Below are 19,496 nucleotides of genomic sequence, written 5' to 3'. Positions count from 1 at the left end.
CATGTGTGTCATGTAAAACATGACTACATACTATGCTCATAGTGAGCCCGTGGCCGTTTCGATAGCTTCCCATATGCCAAATTTGGTTTAAGTGACATGAATAGACGACGAAGCTAAGTGAAACGTCCAGACATGATAATCATGACATGCGTGTCATGTACAACATGACTACATGACACGCTCAGAGCTCTTTCGCAGCCGTTTTGCTAGATTCCCATACCAAATTTAGTATTACGTGGCGTGCATTGACGATGAACAGAAATGCCTGGCGCAAACAAGATCATGACATGGAAGCCATGCACGGCCTAATATAAATACCACAGCTGGTATAATGATATTGCAAATGTTAATGTTACCATCTTCACGCGACTATAAACGACGTATTTTCATGTAAACTATTAATACACGAGTTCGCATAACATTTCTACTTGCATTTATGTGTACTATACGTCCGTCCGCCTCGTAACGTTGGGCTAATTCTATACAGTGACATGTCAACTTTCCTCATTCGGGCTTCGCATATCATAGATTCCCCCTGTACGTGGGATATGCCAACAATTTTTTGTAATGTCCATGCAATATCAAAAGAGAATGTAATCTGATGGAAATCTGAAAGCAGTCTTAAGTTTGTCACAATCACGCCGCCATCGTGATATTTTAGGCGGTCACATTTAAACATAAAAATTATGTGCATTGGCAATTATTTTTACAGTCCCCGATTTGTGGATGAACCCAGGCTTCCGTTAGTATACGATAATATCGGGTTTGCATGTATCCATGGTTAATCTTAGTGAAGGGCATTTGTTTTTTCTGCATTGATTCTGATGTTTAAAACACGTATCATACTTATCAGGTCATTTCCGCTAATTTTATTGGGTTGTTATCTCGTGGACCTATCAGTGGGGCTTGGTTCAGAGGCGCTCTTCAGCGCCTGTTTTTCATTGGTTGCTGCAGCTCACTTGCTTATGCACTTTCGTTTGTATGTACATGTGGATGTTGTGTAGACGTCCTGCTTCTGATATAGTTACCTCTTTGTAACGTACTTGCTAGGTGGTTACGCAACGCTGATCTTTAGTTACAACCGAAATGTGGTGGTATAGAAGTCCTAGTTAACACCTACAATAATTTCCCCGAGAGTTTATATTGCAGTAAGTGCATGCCGTTACCGTATGCTGCCGTGAGCTCCCGTTATGGATAGTTCAAATCGATTAGGGCGTCTCGCCCAGCGTACGTTTTATGTAGAAGAGAGTGCATGCGATGGCTGTAGACAATCGCTATTCAGGCGGAGATGGAACGCACATGCGTTTTCTGCCAAGTAAAAGACGCGTCCGAAGGTCCCTGAGAAATGCCGCATATACATCGGTCACGAACTCCGCACTTCGACGGGCCAGGCGTGGTATACCTCTCACGTGCCGTTTATTTGCAGAGATCAACTGTGGGATAATACAATTGTACATGTTGCAGTCTTACATCGGGAAGCTATCATAGCGTCTGAGAGATGGCCAGCATACAAGTTGGGTCGCGACGCTGACAGCACCGCGCCCTGGTTAATTTAAGCCAGCTCGGGTTTTTGTCTGCTTCGTGTTGTTTTTTTTTTAGTTACGAGAACTAGCATCCTGAAAGAGTAAGCTGCTAGCCTTTGTTCGCGTGACATTTTAATTTGTTGCGACGACATCCGTCGTGGGGCCCTTGCGGGGAAACTGTGATATTTCTCGCTTTATGAATGAAGTGAGAACGTGCCACAGTTATAGTGACCAGTACTTGTTTCACAAATGCAGTCGAAGGCCGTTTTAACGAGGTAGCATCAAGACCAGTAATGAGTTACTTATACTCGATATTAGTTGTGACAGTGCAGATAAAAGCAAACGAAATGACGAAAATGGCCTCCGGCCTCACCCGAACGTTTCATATATACAAAACCTCGTTGTTCCACGCTATACATCATAAAATAGCTAATGCTTACCTGTCTTGTGGCATATTAAGCTTCGGTTTATGCGTTGAAGGAACAAACCAAGCTCGTTTTTGGCGCTCGACGACTGGAGTTTTTGTGGATTGCCCTTTGATATTTATATTGCTCTCTATATGCTAACTTCCGAGTTTTGATTCTCGCGCTAACCAAATGTTTATTAGTCAGACTCGATATCGTGGTGCTTTTCGTATTTAGCGTTTCGTTTTAAAAGAATGAACTGTCACTGAAAATTACCATGACCACCCGAATTTCGCATTTATTTCGCTATAACTGATAATTTATAGTGTCGATGTTGGTTCTTTAACAACGTTCAATTGTACGAGCCTAACCGATAAGCGCACCCGAGTGTGTTTTTGGTTTAGGCGTCATGCACGTTTGTTATAGTGGGTCAAATTTGGATTGTTGCCATCATTGTTAAAGTTGTGGAATGTCTTGAAAAATATGTGGTCGTGCCACGAACAGCCATTCTTCACATAGATGCGGGACGATAACTGAGCACGACGGTTGTGAAAATACCTCACTAGGACCTCACGATGCTATAAACAGTCTGCTCGATCTGATTCCTTTTGCTTGGACATCACCAAGTCTCTTCTTTTTGCTGCAACTTGAGCTTCGAAATCCATATGCCTCTTTTTTACTTCTTTACGTCACTTCCTGATGTGTCTTGAATACTTTAGCTGACGGAGTTGGTGATTCATAAATGTCTTCAATGTAGTTTGTTATCGGCGTCCTAATTTTCTAAGAATCATTGAGATATCAACATCTACCGAGAAAGGCCTGAAACAAAAGCCTCAGTTTGTCTGTTGGGGCCCGGATTAGCTTCAGCGTGGCCACAACGAAGTAACAAAAAAACACTCTAAAACAAGCACAGAATGTCGCCAAACAACTGCGGGAACGGATTCAGAATAAAACTTCAGTTATCATTTTTATCTGCACACGAAAAGTATGGCTGTAGCACCGCCGTGTGTTTCCATATATCTATATATACTCTCAAATGCGAAGCAGCATAATTTCCGGTCACCATCAAAACAAGGAAACTTAAAAGTAACCTGAGAAGAAGCGCGACGTATGACGCCATACCACTGCCGAAATTTCACTGAAAGGGAACGGTTCTGTCCAGCGTTGCACCAATATTTCTGTTTGCCACCCGTATAGTTGGCCCGTGTCTCAGACGTGGGGCGCCAGATACCCGTGATACCGCTTCGTGGTTCCATCATTTCGCCAGCGTCACTATACTGCCAGAACTAGAACCTAATCTGATGTGCTGCTCTAAGAATGGCGTCATAAGGGACATTTCTGTTCTTGTCCTGTGACTATACCCGCATATGACGGCAACCGGAAGTTTTTCTACTCAGATTTTTTTGTCTTTTTTGATGGAAGGTGAACATGCGGCATACCGCTATTCTTCTAGCCACTATGGTATCATCACAGTATACACAGAAGTGTTCTCTTGACGGTGACGTCATTGTAAAAGAAGGCCACGCCCAGAATGGGGAGACCGCAATGATTGCATCTGGGCTTGGCTCATTTTGGTTCTGTAAGAAAGACAGTTGCTAACTGCGCTATTGCGAATTATCTGCAATGCACCTGCGGAACACAGCGAAGCGTGCTGCGATGATGGTTGCAGTGTCAGAAAAGAACACATGAGGAAACAAAAAAAAAAGACTACGGCGTTCAAAAACACTTTTATTCAGGTCATATCCCCCCCCACTCTGCGGCGCATTTACTCGTGGTTATATTTTGCCTTTTAAGCTTGACCAGATTAAGAGTGTATATATAGAGTCAAAACTGTATACCTGTACGTGCCTTATTGCTAATTCAGCTTCATCCCTGTGCCTACAAGTTTGCTAGTAATTACATCTCCAATTTACCTTGATATTCGTTGTGTTGTACTGATTTCACCTATGGAAGTTGCTTAGACTTCTGACAAACTTGATCAATCATAAATTATATTCAGTCACCGGACAACAATGTCACAAATACAGCTTTGTGTTATATCGCATTAGCGCTCCTTGTCTTAACGTTTCGTCCGCTACTTTCGTGCATTCGCTGAGGGTGTGATTTTTAAAGGGCATGCTTGTTTTCAGATTTATTTGTTGACTGGCTTCATGAAGTTATAATTTTATTTTCATAGATGACGGCAAATGATAACTTTACAACTGGCCCAGAAAGACAATGTTATGGCGTTAATACCTTAAGAAAGCCTGTCTAATGCACCCACCACACTTCGCAGTCCTCTTTGAATGTATCGTTCCTAATTTGAGTGAACGAATACACTCTAAAAAAAAAGGGAGCGAGAATGGAGAAACGGGCTCCGTTCCTCCTTCGGCGCAGCGACTTCCTCCCTTTCGGGCGCTTTACCTGCCGCGCCCTCTCGCGGCAAGGACCAAAGGAGAAACGTTTCTCCTTCAGCGTTCAAGTTACTCCTCAATCACGGGGGTCTTGCTCGCGCGCATGCGCACGCCAAGCCTATAGCCGCCCGCGGCCAGTCGCGAGCGATTGCTTTAACCTAAGATTGTTGTAAGCAATGCAGGAATGACGTTTTCTTTTGTTTTATTAGTATAGAGTAAAAGCCTCTCTTTTTTTTTTTATCGTCAGGCACTCGCACGATGCTCCGCACACTTCCATGTGTGTCTCGTGTTGTTTCATACTACCAATTTGTCACGAATACAAGGAGCTCTGCTTCCCAAGCAGTCTTGCTTTATCGATTACCTTAGAGAGTAAAAAAAAATAATGATTTTTTTTGGTGTCGACATACTTGGTAAGCCCACGCATTTTTTAGTTTCGCACGGCACCAACAGCACTCATGAATTCAACGAGGCGCGTAAAAAAGCATCATACTTATTTTTTCAATAGTGTAGGAAACTTGATACCACTCCATGCGTGAAAGTACGATCATATACAATTGATAGAGTTATACGTGCCACTACCACCATATGGATGTTCTTTGCAGTTTACCCCCATTCGAATACGGCCGCCGTGGCCGGAAGTCGTACCTGCGTCCATCAGCATAGTCACACGACACCCAATAAGGCTATGCTACCCCGGCAGGTGAAAGCACAAAGGGAAACAGGCTGCGAAGTTTCACCGAGCGTTTATTCGCCAGAATAGATTAAAACCATCAGGAACATTTTAAACATCATCATAACTAAACGTTTGTGAAAAGTGAACCAATGACTTCTGTAGGTTAAACCAAATTCTCAACCGCATTCGTTTTGAATTGCCCATGCCAGCACTGAGAAGTAGGAAGGAATTATGCACGCGAGCATAATTCCTTCCTACTTACGTCTTTCTCGTCCATGATTCTCCTTTGTCGTGAGAAACTCAACACAAAATGCACTTCTAGTAGCAGCTGTGCACAGCAAGTAAATACTAACGCTCACTCACCTTTGTGAAAAGAGTATTCCGAATCCAGAGTAATAACCACTACAGCCACAGCGCTAACAACAAAATTGTGGCACGCACTATGATTGCAAGTTAACACGCGAGGCGAATCGCGAGAGGCATCTGAAGCAGAAAAGTATGCAGGCACAACATTCTATAAAGTTATAGTAAACTTGCGCACTGCAGCGATAGTTCCTCCACTCAAGTATGAGAGCTCCCGCGACGCCAACAGCCACAGTCATGGCTCACGAAAAAATACCGTCGGATGCGAGGTCATCGCTTATTTATCTCGCAAGACCCGCGTTGTAACGTACGTATACACTGCTAGGACGGTCCTTACCGCATTAAAACATTGTAATTGAAGGGCTAGTGGTGTACTATATCCATGGCTAACGGCCACACTTGTGGTACGCACGTAAAAAGAATATAAGCAAACGTTAAGACGAAACAACTAAACGAGGTCGACGTGACCACAGAACACCTACCACGACAGAGACAAAGTTTGGCCTGCATGCTGCGCCCTCTCGAAGTAACAAAAAGAAAACGAAAAAAAAAAAACGTGACCTCCAAAATGGCTAACGCGTGGCAAGTGTTTGCACTCTCAGAGGCTTCAAAAAAAAAAAAAAAGTAACTGTGGCAGTGGTCGACAGATGGCGCAGCGTTCAAATTGCCGTGGGCATTCTAAGCACGGCTTGGGGCATCCGCCTTCGTGAAAACCTGATAAGCTCTAGTAATTATTCCGTTCATTACTGTGCAACCATTGATTAACTAAGGTTTACCTAAGCATCAGATACAATATATTTACGTGTGCGCATGTTGTGGTATTGATAAAAAACGTGAAAAAAAGTGTAAAGAAACCTACTTGTAACCTGTGCCACTCATGTCAGTTGAAATTCATTGCTATATAAGCTGGCGTGCTTTCACAGTAGAGTGTGAGTAAACACGGCGAGCTGTAAGCCGTTGGTTTTGAATGGTTGATTGTGCTCTTGTTGCGTACTTGTTAGCGTATACGCTAGTGTACTTGTTGCGTACTATTTGTGTACTATGTGATCATGTGTGCATGTGTAGCTATATAGATTGCATCAGCACATAATGGCTTTCGGTGTCCGTAAGTGGTCTTGAATGGGTTGATGCGTAAAATATCCCCAAGGAAGCCGTGATAGTGGGTGATAACAACAAACGTCGCAGTAGGCAACTTTTAACTTTGAACAATCCCTCTAGATGGCGCCACCTACCACCTACTTCATTGCTTTGACGCTCTCACACCTCCAGCCATTTATATATTGTTGAACATCTATCTATCAAAGCTGCACTACGGATTCGGAATGGTTTCGCTGCGATCGAGTGTACGGTTTGGAGGCACATCTCGTGACCTGCGGACCCGTAAGCGCATGGATAACGTCGCTACACTATGTGAATCTGCGAGAAATAAATACAGCAAGCCTAGCATGCACTCTTCAGGTGAGGGCTCTGCAGAAACCGTGTCTTTCGGAGTGAACGTGGCTTCGCTGACCGAACGAAACGTACTTGCTCCATCGTTCTCTTTCGCGATGTGTTCACCGCCACAGGTTCGTCTGCTTGTTTTTATAACAATTTCCTTCAATATTAAGCTCAGCGGGACCGTTTTTTGTAACTTTCAGTGCCGTGTACTCCTTACCAGTCGAGAATCGTTGCATTTGCTAAGCCTACTCGCTTCGTCGGGGGGCAGCCATGTTGATTTTCATAAGGAGAAACGTGTTTCTCCGTGGATGAGGGAGCAACGTTTCTCTATTTGAAGACGAACATTGGGGACATCGCCGTTTCTCCCTAAATGGAGAGTACGTCACTCCATTTTTTTTAAGAGTGTAGTCTTTTTGTGCAAGAAGAGCGCTCTTGGCAGCCGCCATATGACATACAGTGCGTGTGCGCCGTACGCACAAGGTATGGGAAAAGTAAGCAAGAGCTTTTTAGGGTAATTGCTATTTCTCTCTATTGACCTCGAGGGCATACCGTTGCGCCACCTGCGTGATGACGTCACTCATAGGATGCCGGGTTGTGTTGTCTGCTAGAACACCGCATTTCCTGCGCTTCTGCTGTGGACAACGTACACGCTTCCTTTTGTTTCGAAGCTTGGTGCTTAAAGAAGCGGTAAGACCTGATAATACGCGCAAGCAAACTATACGAATCGGTGCCCCCGGTGGCCCTCTCGTGTCTAATTTGCATCGTAAAATTTTGACTAAGAACCAGTGCAGCTATGGGGGACGATGCGAATGGTGTCGCGAAAGCAAAGCTGCCGTTTTCCACTACTATTCTATCTGTGACGTCACAACGAGCGCTCTAGAAGTGGCCCTGGCGGCCCAAAGCCGCAGGTCTTCGTGGCGGTGTTTGAGGCAGATAATTAAAGTTGTAAGCGTTCACCAATAAAATAGTCTTATCATTAACTTTCCCTGTATTTTTATATCGGGCCTTGAAAAGCAATGATCACAATAAGAAATGGGAGTGCGAACGTGGACGCAGGAGAATAACAAGACAACGTGAACGCTCATTAACTACTGAAAAATATGAGAGTTGCAGAAAAGAAGGCAGAAACAAAACTCTTCCGCCATGCTCAAGTATGGGGCACCACCTGGTAATCGGGCATGCGGGCGCTATTACGTGCGCTCCCTGAGCATGCACAGATAAGTTCTATTTGTATTCCATCTCTTGCACCACTGTTATATATATGGTAACTATTATTGTAACTACAAGATTCATTTTGCAGTTCTGTACGCCTATAAAGACCAAATATTGTGTTAACTACTTTTTTTGTCTGCTCTGTGGAATTCAGCTCGGTTACTGTTATCTGCAGATAACCGTTATTTCTTGTATGATCATGTCAATTTGAATTGTTTACTTCTGCCTATATTAACTAGAAATATTACAGTTTCTGTTATGTACGCTTTCAATGGGATCCTGCACTAGCGTTTGGCTATGGGACCATATAGTTTGTGCATATTTTGTTTAGGATATGTGTGAAATGAAAAACATTCATTCGTTCATTTATGTACAGATATGAAATAAAAACAGGAAATGCGTATAATTCATAGGACAGGGAAAAAAAGCGAGAAAACGTTCCCTGACGCGAATATGCCCCCTGCTGAGCGCGCATGTGCATCGAGTGCCCATGGTTATGCACAAAACTAAAGTTGCGAAGGGCTCCCTTCTTGCCGGATTGGTTGTCATGCTTTCGTGGAGGTTCCTGAAAAAATAATCGCGGCATTCACGCTTAAGCGGGACCGAGTTCTCGTCTTTGGTCCGGGCGCGTGATTGCGCCGAGGCAATGATTGCGGATAATTGACGCGAAAACCGCGTTGAACGCGTGCTTCGATAAGCTTCCGCTTCGCGCTTATGCATACACGCTTTGGGGAGTCGCGATTTCGCGGTCGTGCCGGCCGCCACGCCGCTTTAATTGGGCGGTATAGCGTTTGCCCGGCGGCCAGGTACGCCGCTCTATACGCCGCTTTGTTGTGGCTGCTCACCGAGCTTGCTTCTCAAGTGCAAGCCGGCTGTGCATTCGACAGGTATAATATCAGACTGTAATGGGAAAGACTTATATCAGTCTCGCGAGTAAGTTCATTTTGTGCTTGAAATACAGGAATGCCTGTGCGTGGACGTAAATGTGGACACTAAGGCGTTCGATGTAGCCTCCTCTTGAATACATGCAAGTCTTATATGGGATATTTTTTAGGCTGGTGTGGCAGCGTCGGGAAACTCTGATAACGTAAAGATGGATGCTTTGTGAAAAACTATAGCTTGGGTTGCAAAATTCAGTCGGACATTGCAACAGGAAACAGAGGAAAGTAAACGAAGCCTCTTGCCGGCAATCTCCTATATAGCAAATGACTTCTTGAATACATGATATCGAAACAGCGGGCTGTTTCAACAGCTTGCGCTAAATAGTATGCACCGCAGCGTGCCGCAACTATTACGCAGGGTAAGTGTAACATTGTCTCAATTCTTACCTGGCGATAGAGAATATTGCAGTACGATGTGGAGGCTGTGGAATACAACTGCTACATTTTATTCGGACCGATTTGCCTATGATGGGAGCAATGTGGGATACGCTCTTTGGCAGTGCTCGAGGCAATCACGTTGTTGAACCATGGTATACATTGAAAGCCTTTACCAGCAAGAACACAGGCTGATTGATGGTTTGTGAAGTTTAATGTCCGAAATAGGCCAACGCAATGAGAGACGCCGCATTCAGAGCTGTGGACATAAAGTGGCTGGTGTTCTTTAGCGTGTGCAAATATATGATACAGTACGCGTGCCGTTTGCATTTTGCCTTCATCGAAACGTGGTGGTCGCTGCAGTCACTGGTATACACAACCGAGTACTGCGTTTAGGGGTTATGGCCGGGGTTATGACACAAGTAAGGTGTTGCCGTTCATGACATTTGCGTTCCTCCATACCGCTTACTAGTCTGGACATGTTTTCATTGACTTCACGCCAGTGATTCACGATAATTTTAATGCACGAAAAACATAAAATATAGCTGATATCTGTAGAGAAGCTTCAATAATTTCTTAACAGCGTACGTGTTTCATTAACGTCCTATATAGAACGCTTCTACTGGATACTTCATTATCATTACTAGCCGGCTTTCATCGATTTTAAACCACTCTCAACAAGGTGTTTTCCTCAAATGAAAAATAGACCTGGTAATTGAGGCAGCGGGGCTCCACTGGTTGTCTGATCTGATGCATCCGTACGGAATCCAGCCAATCGTTCTCATATGATAGTTTTCCAAGGAGTCTGTGACCGAGCACACTAGTGAAATAGAGCAGCATGCCAAAATATTTAGTGATTTGTTATAGCAGCTGCCAGAGTATTTGCTAAGAGAAGTCGACCATGTAAAAAAAAAGCGCCAAATATTACAACTTCTTGTATCGTTTTTTTTTTGTTTTTCTTTTATTGTTAGCTTAGCGCAAGGCTGCTCAGTGTTCATTGGGCGCTGCAGTGATAAATTGCGGAAAATCTAGTCGTAAAACGTTTTGAAAGAACATTTGATTATTTAATTTACAAATTTTGCTGTGCGCGAGACACAAGAACACGCAAGCACAATATGCGTCCGTTGCACTCTGGTGTGAACAGGAAGTAGATCATAATTGTTGCGCTTTAAGTGTACCAAAACCACCTTTCAATTGTGATGCAGGCATAGTGAGAAACTGCAGATCGATTCTGACCATTTGGTCTTCTTCGCCGAACAGTTAAATCGAAGTATATGGGAGTTTCCGCGACTAGCCGAGCCAATATTTCACTTTCCGCTAAAGCGGGGTATTTAATCGGCGACCCTTTCTTCAAGAGCATCCCGCTATAGTATTTCGAGCTATCAAGTGTGCTGCCCATGACGAGTGTGTCGTGGTGACACACTTCACATATAAGTAGCCATATGTAGCCGCAAGTAGTGCGTCTGTGTTGAGCTTAATTATTAACTGAAATGTAACATTTTTTGTGCAAGCTTGCTTCCAGTTTTCCTTTTAGGAGCTTGCTTGGCAAGCTTATATGCTCGCGCCTTGCCCGGCGGCGGCGTCTACACTTCTCCGGTGATTTTAGAAATGCTCCCTTAAGTCGCCGGCTTTCCCGGTAGTTTCAAGAATGCTCCCTAGATATGCACGCAAGGCGGTGCGCAGCAATCTCGGTACGTGCGCTTCCTTTCTCTTCGCCGGGAGCTCACGCACTGAACATTCTTTGTTACCGCCCAGCCGCATGCATGAACACCTATGACGCCAAGGCAGCAGCGCAGCGGGCTCGTCGCCATGGCCCTGCGGTGACAGCCAGTGATATATAACAACGTTGTGAAGTCTATATATGATGGTTAGGGATGTCTACGTATACGACTCACGAGTCATCCGATCGTCTACGAGCAAGCTCCTCTAACATCATTCACTTTGTGAATATGGCAGTGATTTTTGCTTTTTTCCTTGTTGTTCATCAGCTTTGGCTATATTACTATACAGTGACTTGCAAACTTTTATTGTAAACTGCTCAGTTCAGTCTGTCACTATTCCCATCCGTTGCCACCGTTTGCCTGTCACTGTTTGTGAAGACGTAATGCAGCATGAGAGAGTAATGCTAGCTGGAATACACTATGAGATAGATGGTCGCTCCCGTATTTTCTCATACTTTGCACGAAAAGTGATAGATATACGTATACATAGTTTCGGATCAATCGTATAGCCGAATTATGAAAAGTGCCCCGAAGGGCTTAACTATATTGTTATCCTCATATGGTAAATATATTATTATCATGTAGGCCGCTATGTTCCCCATAAGCCTTCTGTCTGCAGCAAGAGAAAAAGATGACTGCATCGCTTAAATTGCAAAGTGACACGTTATGGAACAAGTCCCTCCACAGCATAGCAAAAACCGGAAGTTCGGATGGTACGTTTAAAGTGCACGTCACTTTATTGAATCGAAGAAACGCATTCCCCCGAAACGAGCAAACACTCTAACGACTAGAAGCAACGACACCGAAAACGCACGCGACGGCAAAAACAAAAAAAAAGTTATGATGCAGCCGTGAACAATCTTGTGACACGGAACCAGGTGCACACGCTGTACGATATTCCCAAATGAAGTCATTACTATATGCATGGAATAAGCATAATTTTTGCGGACAAAACTGCCACGTTGAAATAGCTGTCGTGTGATACGGGCCAGACACCATGCACGACCACCTTTCAGAGTGAGTTATTCGCGCATTTGAAACGCACTCACCCGAAATGACATTCGAACGCAACAAACTGCGAGCTCGCTTATCGGAGACGAGATGAATTCGAAGACTGTGATGGCACCATGTAACGCGACGCGCTGCCTATTCACGCCTTCTTGCGTGACACGGCCCATTAGGCGCCTTTGCATGAAGTATACATACGTCGCCAATGGCACTATACCTTGGAGAGTTAATTTTTTTTATTTGGCAAATCGTCCTCCCGCGTAGCCCGGCTACTCTAAATGTGCGAAAAGATGCTCGATGCGTCGCCACTCATTGCCGAGCTTTTAGATTTATGCGCATTGAATTATACACGCCCTGCAAGGACATTTATAGCTATATTGGTGTTGCCCACTTTCACATATTCAAGCAAAATGCCTTTACGAGCTTTCAGTGTAATTTGTTAGAAATGTTAGCCCCTCGATAGCCTCGCACTTGCTGCTAATGAATGCCGTGCTAACATACTTTCTGCATAGCAATACTGTACCTTATACACTAAGCCCAGCAAAACAACCACTGACATTTTTTTTTTCGCTGGCGACAACAGACCCATGGGCTTGAGTGTCCACTACCACCACCCACCAGAGCATTAGGCCCCATTCCAAATTATCATTCCAATTTTGTCTGCTGGGACGATCTCTAGTGGCGATATGCAACATCTGGAGGGTCCAGGTGCATTAATCGAAGTGTGCGCATGCGGAGGCAGACCTCGGGGGCTCAGGTAACGCAACGAAATGTTCGACAGCGCTCGCCTGGTACATTAGGGTTTCACGTTTTACTGAGTCAGCTAGGAAACAAAATAAGATTGCTGTAAACATGTAACTTAATAGTGTGGATATGTGCAGTGAACGTGCGCCAAAGAGTACACGTCCACGCTGGTGCACCCCGATATCTGTTGCCGTTGTTCTGCACTCATTGGGCAAAACTTCCGTAAAATGATCATCTTGTCCTTTATTCAGACTCGGGAAGGTTCCTGTACCTAAAAATAATAGCTGTCAACAGAGACGTATACATCAGAAAACAGTATGATGGACATTTACAGCGCCATAAGGCAGCAGCGCCAAGGGAGCATAGGCAAATGCCTATATGTGCTTTCAGGAAACACACATTTATACACCTTGACTTTCTCGCTCAATAGCAAAGTTAGTTGCTTTATTACGGTGCCCTTTGCTTTACCACTAGGTAACCATGTGGAAATTTCATCGCTGAGGTGCTCATTGCCACTTGGCGCACCTTGAAATGGCTTCACCACATTAAAATATCATTCACGGTAAATAATATATTGTTGACTTGCACACATTTACTGCATTAATTCACCGTAACACTCGTTTGAGTCACCTTGTTCGTTAATTATACCTTCGAATCACCTAAACCATAGTCCGTCTTCCCCTCTTCGCCCCCTCACTGCTTACAAACTTTCTGCCGCGCACCTCGCTCAGCGCTATAAATGCACGATAGGTCTATCAGAAAAGTCCAACGCCATGAGGCGTGGGACTTTAATAATAACGAAGCGTACAAGGCTCTCGCTTTAAAAATAAATAAAGCTGGTGATTTCACTAAGAGAAAAAGATCACTTCTCCATTCGCTTAATAGCGGCACTGAGCACAATTTCTAAACACAAACGACACCGCGACTTACTTCGAAGTAACTCGGTTTTACAGCAAACATCGCTCCTCTCCCTTTAATTTCAACCAAGCGACAGCAAGGTAGTCTCTATCACTCCCTGAGTTGAACAAAATTTTCCCAAGGTTTCTGCCTCAGCATTCTTAGCAACTATATCTACATGTTCGGCAATAGTTTGATGCAGAAGGCCGAGTTGCTTAATAACGACACGTCAGGGACCGCAGAGGAAATTACCAGGTAAAGAGAAAACAGTCGTTGAATTCAAAATAATAATGCACAAATCTGATATATCTATGACGTTCGTTTTCAGCACGCATGCCACAAAATAGCAATTTATTAACGTAGCTTGGAAGCAAAACAAAAAGAAAAACGTTTTGATACGACTTTTGAGGCTCAAAATTTTGTGCCACCACGCAAATATCTGCGTCAGGGTTGGTCACCGATGTACACGATATATCTTGGAGGTGTTTCTTGGCAACTCCGAGGAAGGTGAGGGAGGGGTGGGAGAGGGGGAGTTCTGACGTTGTTTTGGAGGCCGCATAAGTGAATCCCCGCGGGCCGCATGTTTTCGAACCCAGCACTATATTAAAGCTTAGCGTCAGACAACAACCTGTAAGAGTGCGTGGATCGAAAAGATCATGTGCGTTTTGACGTAAAGTATACATACAGCGGGAAGCCCTATCACTTCTAAATGCGAGGAGTAATTAGGGAGAAATATCGCGCACAATAACAACGACGAGAATAAACGTAAACCAATGGAAATTACGAATCGTGATGGCAAACAGTCGGTCCATTGGAAATACTGTGATAATGATTTGATTGATATGTGGGGTTCACAGTCCCGAAACCATTATATTATGAGACACGACTATTGCAAGACCGGAAATTTCGAGCACCTGGTGTTCTTTACCATGCACCCAAATCTGAGCACATGGGACTACAGCATTTCCGCCGCCTCCATCGAAAATGCAGCCACCGCAGCCGGTATTCGAACCCGTGACCAGCGGGTCAGCAGCCGAGTACTTTAGCCACTAGACTACCGTTCCTGGGTGAGATTGTGATATATATATATATATACGCTTAACGGGAAAAAATGTTTGTGGGTGAGACAAAGCTGTGCCTGCAGTGGCTTTCTGAGATAGAAAATTTACGAGTGTGTCGTATAGACTGAAGTAATATATATATACGTACCGTACATACTTTAATGGAGGCATCTCTGGATCAATTCGCTTACATACAGCAAGAAATAAAACCCAAAAGTTAATAATAACATTCGGTAGCGTAAAAAAGAACAAATTATAGAGGGAAGACAACTAATGAAATTCTCAGAAAATCATCGCTTAGCTCTCTTTTTTTTTTCTGGTATTGTAGTCCACAGCAGGGAATGTTAATTTAATGCCATGTTCACACTGAAACATCCGCTTTCTGCAGCGACCGAAATTCCCCTGCCGCCGAAACGCAGCGTCGTTCGCACTGGACGCGTCCCGCGCCGCCGAATACGCCATCTACTACGGGGCGAACGCGGGATGGATGCGCTGTCACCCAGTTGTTGTGGCAGCTCGCAAACGCTACTACGTTATCCGGTGGTGTATACTTCGACGATTCTTTTACGCAAGAAGCAAGAAAAGACAGTACTGCTTACTTTGCTGGCAAGTAGCTGTCTTGTAATGCACGAAGAGCAGAAAAACCACTGACGCAAGCGGCGTTGGTGGGTTTGTTTTGCTCTGCAAGACCGCAACAAGCTCGGTCACGCCAACAGCAAGCTCGGTCACCTCTTTCACGAAACACGCAGGTGAACTAGGCACAGAGTAGGTTAAACTCCCGTTGGTGTCAACATTCAGTTACGTGCACTGAGGCATAACAAGTGAGTAGGGCTTGGCCGCCATTTTTAGAAATTCCTTGACAAGTGCTCCTATTGGTCCGCGGTGACGGATTCGGCGGCAGACGCCGCAAAAATCGGTCCGAGAGCGATCGGCGCGGAGAGGGCCCTTTCGGCGGATCTCGCCGCCGCCGAACCGGATTCGGAGCACTTTCGGCGGCCGGAATGCTCAGTGTGAACGCGGCCTAAGGGTCATTTCCTTTGTCAGACACAATATTATTCAGAACTAATAGACATTCATGTCAACTAAAGTACACAGGATGTTATTAGAAGCAGTTGTTCTAAATTTTCGCTAAAACAGAAAGATATAAAAACTCTCCTTTAGTCCTTGCAATCGCAGAATGGAACGCGTTACCTGCTCACATCGCAGAACTGTCCGATTCATCATCTTTTCAACATGCACTCAAAACCTTTCTTGCAGTTCTTTGATGACGCATAAATCTTTATTTTGTTTTTCTTCTTCTTCTATGTTTCTCTCTGTATTTTTTTTCTTTTCCATTCTTTTTGCACACTGTTGTTGAGTGTACTGATCGCGCTTTTTTGTTCTTGTTTACTGTTTTAAAGTGCATTTCGCGTGAACCCCTTTTATTCATTCAATGTAATCTATTGTTCTTTGGCGTTGTTTCTGGATTGCACTTTCAGTTTCTCGATGCAGTAGACATGTATACCATCTCTGCCTTCATTTATGTTCTGTACTGTACTTGTGATCATAACCCCACTCTATCCCCCCCTATGTAATGCCCATTCGGGCCTTTAGGGTATTTAAATTAAAAAAAATAAATAAAATGTGAAGAATGAAAAGTGGATGAAGAGATAACATGCCACCGGCAAGATACGAAACTGCGCCCTTCGAATAACGCGTGCGATCCCACTGAACTATGGTGGCGGTCATCCCCTCGAACACTTTATAGGCTATATATATGGAACGTGAGCGTCAGTGAGTGCCGCCTGCTGCCTTTACGGGGACAGCGGAACTCTTTTTCTTGCCTGTCGGCAACGTGTGTCACATTGTTTTGTCATCAGTTGGCAGCTGACCAGTAATCCCTCGCATACTTACTTGGCGGCATAAGTCTGCCAGCACGAGACTGTCGTTGTAAATGAATGAAAGTGCAATTTTAAGGGTTCGTTTTTTTTTGTTAGAGACATCATAAACGATAACAGAAAAAACGCCGAGGAAAATATAGAGGACGTTGTTTGGAGTGAATCTAATGTGAATTTTTCATGGCGTTACGATCGCAATTACTTCTAATAATATCCCCTAGTTTATAATAGTGGCATGAATGGGTCGATACATAGGTGGGAGAGCATAAATAAATTAATTTTGTATGCAGCAGCGGCCAGAGAACGCAACATGGTATAGCATAACGTATGTTAAATTTCAGTCACGAGATCAAATGTGAGGCATATTGCGTGCTTTTCCAAACTGCACACAAGCTGGCATGTGGTCGAAAACACTTTCTCTCTTCACACATGAGCGACAGCGTTCCCACGGCTTAGAATCCAACGTGACCCAACCGGCTCTGTTTCTTTCGTTATCAGCTGCACGTATCATCGTGTCTACGACGAGGTCCCATATCTCGGTCGCTACATCTTCATTATGCTATCCTCTCGACGTGCGCTTCTGTCGCTTCATTATCTCGCCATTTGGCGCGGCAGCGCTGTCGTCTGGAGGGCGTGCGACAAGGGAAGGACCCATTGGCTGCCGTGGCTCAGCCCGAGCCCACGCCTTTCAAAGCAACAGCGGACGACGCCGCGCTCGGCGACTCGTTCCGTCGTTGCGTGTCGCTTTGAGGCGGCCTCAAGTACGCTCGACTGCGCCTCGCGACCGTGGGACACGCCAGTCCTCGCTAATGGACCTAGCCGTCACTTTATTTTCATTTTTGTTCACGGGAGGAGTGCCCTGCTTGTGTGCCTGCCTCCTTTTCAGTGAGGTGCGCGCTGTAAAGTCGACAATCGCACGCCAGCGTTGGAGTGGGGGGAGTTCTCGCTGGAGCGGACCTGGGGGTGAAGGCCTGCCGGTCATTAGGGGCGCCCTGAGCCGTGCACCGGCAGTTCTGTTCTCCGCTTTCGGGCTCGTTTTTTTATTACGCGCGCCGCGTCTAGCGAAGTAAATTATATCTAAAGGAAGGGTTTCCAGACTCTTTCTCATCCATGTCTTTCGGCTTGTTCGTGTGCGGTGAACCAACCCTGGGTGACTGGCCACAAAAGTGCGCGGCTGTTATCTCCCTTCGCGACCACCAGGGCGTCGAGTGATGCGCAGGCATAGTATATAGCTGCCTCGTTGGCGTGTGCGTGTAAGTATGCAATGCTCGCCGAGCCGCGCAAGTATGAATGCGTATGGCCGTGAAGGACATGCGTAATTTGCGTTGAAAAGACCTTGCCCTTTTGCCTTAGAATCTACGTACCGCAAAAGTTCTCGACGTGAGCTTTTTTGGCAACACTGCCTCAGGTATCCACTACCTTTGCTTTCTTAACACTGCGTTTCTCGGTGGTCGAAATATTCCGTCGCTCTCCTGGAGAGCATTGGTGTATGTGCCTTACAATTATCTAGTATATATAGCTTCATATTTTGAGAACATCAAGCGCCGGACCATAGCTCATATTTAGACTATCCACCATTCCGGTTACATCACCAACTCTGTAACAGATAAAAGGACTCCCATTGTGGTCGTTCCTACTTAGTGAGTGCGCAAAAGCAGATGGCTGCTTTTTTTTTTCTTTGGGGGTGAGGGGGAGGGCGGGGGAGTCGGCAGTTGGCAGTTCCCGCTCAAATGCCAATGAAGGCGTGCTGCCACAAGCCCACCACTGAACACATTGGATAGTCACCTTTGTGGCACCTCACATTTATGATGGGTATACGAGACTCCCAGGGTAGAAAACCGGATGCTACAATTCTGGTTAAATTTCATGCCTCTCTCTCCATTTATTCTCTCTCTCTCTCTGCGCTGAACCTCGCTGTTCATGATGTGGTTGTGAGATAACTGAATATTTGCGCGGAAGCAGTTCAAGCGAGGAATACAGGATATTACTGGGTATGCTACCATAATCATTCTACCATCATACACACTACGACCAGTGCTGGTAGGTAAGGGCCTCTCTACTGATCCGCCATTTAGTCCATTCTTGTGCTTGCTGACGTCACCATAAGCCGATAACCTGCTCATGTTGCCGCCCAACTCCCTGGTCTTGCGTTCCCCACGCGCACTCGCCTTCTCCTAGAATCTAGTCTGTTACTCTTAATGGGCGATCATGGCCACTTTGTGCCTGATTGACTAATTGTAACACCACGGCCACCTAGGTGTGAACATTTCAGGGCAGCTTCATAGCTACTTGCCGGCAGCCTTGAACTTGTACTTTGACGTGCTTAGTGCCTGATTCATTTATTTTTACTATTGTCGAATAAATTACATTGCTTATAGATGAGAGTTCAATGCAATATCGTCTGGTCAGGTGAAGGCATTGTTGAAAACAGGTCACTGACCAATGTCAAACAGAACTAATGACGTTTTGGGATTCGTGCGGATCCCAAAATGTCATTGTTCGGGTTAGAAATCGGTCAGTGACCTGTTTTTCAACAACATTACATTTTTTGTAAGATTTTAAGTCATGTCTCGTGGTGCAAACGCATGTCCTACCTCGCTGAACTCAGACTGCCGGCAAAATATGCTTACGCTGCGTGTCACTTACTAATGCTAATGGAGAACGCGCTTTCTCGTGCGAACTTGTCATTAGCAGGTGTCAGCAAGAAAATTAAATTTGACTGTTCGTCTTCCACCAGATTTCAATACTTGCAGTTGTAAAGGTGCTATAGTAACCCCACTAATCAATGCTGGACTCACGGAAAGCTGTTTCAACGTTTAATATTTCTACGCACTTGTTGAAAGAAATGATTCACTATTTATTACTTT

At 44.8% G+C, this 19,496-nt stretch overlaps 1 protein-coding gene across 1 annotated transcript in view; it reads left to right on the top strand.

Moving 5' to 3' along the window:
- unpg (homeobox protein unplugged) overlaps positions 1 to 19,496 on the top strand; it is a 65,317-nt gene that overhangs the window by 8,106 nt on the left and 37,715 nt on the right. The window lies entirely within an intron of this gene.

The sequence above is a fragment of the Rhipicephalus microplus genome, chromosome 4 (genome assembly GCF_043290135.1).
Source record: "Rhipicephalus microplus isolate Deutch F79 chromosome 4, USDA_Rmic, whole genome shotgun sequence".
Lineage (NCBI taxonomy): Eukaryota > Metazoa > Arthropoda > Arachnida > Ixodida > Ixodidae > Rhipicephalus > Rhipicephalus microplus.
The sequence above is the reverse complement of the archived record's forward strand: the minus strand, read 5'-3'. Positions and strand labels throughout refer to the sequence as shown.